This window comes from Wasmannia auropunctata, unplaced genomic scaffold (genome assembly GCF_000956235.1).
Source record: "Wasmannia auropunctata unplaced genomic scaffold, wasmannia.A_1.0 LD335981.1, whole genome shotgun sequence".
NCBI classification, from domain to species: Eukaryota; Metazoa; Arthropoda; class Insecta; order Hymenoptera; family Formicidae; genus Wasmannia; species Wasmannia auropunctata.
Window position 1 is genome coordinate 221,792 of NW_012026909.1, and position 1,924 is coordinate 223,715.

Below are 1,924 nucleotides of genomic sequence, written 5' to 3' on the forward strand. Positions count from 1 at the left end.
TGTGCTCTTCCGATGTATTTTAATTTGAATTTTTTGGTTAGATTTGGTCATAGAATTCGAAAATTCTTAGGAAAAAAGCAACAAAAACATTTCTGCGTTCTAGTTCTGAATAAATGATAACAATCTGCACAATCCTTATTACTCAAACTATATATAAGAAGAGCATATTCGTCGAAATCAGTCCTTTAACTTTTTGCTACTATTGTAGGTACTAAACATCCTTAAATGTATATACTTGATACATTTTGCGGTTGCTATAAAATATCACCTAGAGACACACGTTTCATCAATGTATTATAACAAAGTACCATCGCGCAACATCAAACGACACTCATTATAGAAAATTCGACAGCCTCTTGTTTTTCGCAAATTCACCGTTCTATCTAACTGTGTTTTCTACGCTTGTTTATAATTGCAATTCTATTCTTCAGAATTATTTTTGATTGCTACGTACGTAATCGCTCTGCTTCCAAATGTCAAAAGCGTAAGAGAGAAAGTATCGCTAAAAAGAGCGATTCGGTTATCAATCGACGCGTCATTTCGTAATTTCTACAGATTTCCTATCATCTTCGCAAAGGGCATAGCGGAATAAGTAGGTAAAATCTGTCCCCGCACCAATCGAGCTCAAATTAGTGTCATTAGTTGGCATCTCTGAGATGTAAAACTTCCCCAAATATTATCTTGAAATTGCATTTTTTGAGGAGTTATGGAAGGGGCAAGTAAAATTTAAAAAATTGTTTTTCTCGAAAACGCCTGGACCAATTATAATAAAAAAAATATATGCTGTAAACATCGTTTAGGTAAGTTTATAAAATTTTTTTATAATTTTTACAATGACAAACACTGATAAAAAAATTATTTTAACTTTTATGAATTTTTTTTAATAATGTTTTTGAGTGACCACTTCTTCATTTTCACGAAAACATTTCTAAATTTATTACTGTAAAATTACATATATTTTTTAAATTAGTCAGAATGATGGAACATGGTTTAAAATAAAAATTACATTATTAATTTTTAAGATATTTATACACAAATAATCTCGTCATCAGCATTTCTATTTAGAATGTGTAACTTAACATTTATGCATTTTATAAAAAATACTTTTCACGTATTATTTCTTAATGAATGAATGAATGAATGAATGAACTCTGGAAAATCTTTAATAGATTCCAATCTCTAGTCTAGTGAAGATTTAAAAGGCAAAGTCAAATCTTATGTCAAATTACGATGAATATTAAAATATGACGATCAAAACAACATCGTAAAAATTTTTTTGCCTTACTCTTTTAAATCAAATACATGGCGAATATTTTTTGACGCATTAAATTTATGCAAAATATTTATGATAAGTGATTCTTTGCAATAGAAAAATCTCATGATTAATGGACCAGTCTCATGTAATCTACTCGTATTTTTTCCATTTGGAAAGGTCACAGCTGTTCCGCGAATATCCTTATGTTCTCTGCTATGGCGTCCTACCCGCTGGGAGCCAGCACACTAACAATTAATTATAATCTCCACCAAGTAGTTCTGTGATATCATCTCCGCCCTCTGGCACTTTACCCTGGTAAAGTTCATCTTGAAAATCTTCGACACGATGATATTCATTTGGCACTTGCGAAACATGTAGTTGCTAGTAACGTACTCAAAATCCAGTTTGCAGTACCCCTGTTTAGCTGCCCCCCCCCCCTACCACGCAGGAATAAAAAAATTAAAAGCTATTTATGAGCTTTCAAACCCTGCAAGTTAAAAATTTTGAGCTCGTCTGCATTAGCAAGAATTTTAATATAAAGGTGGGGGACGTCCATTCAGCCCCCCCACCTTTATATTAAAATTCTTGCTAACGCAGACGAGCTCAAAATTTTTAACTTGCAGGGTTTGAAAGCTCATGAATAGCTTTTAATTTTGAGCTATTAATTTT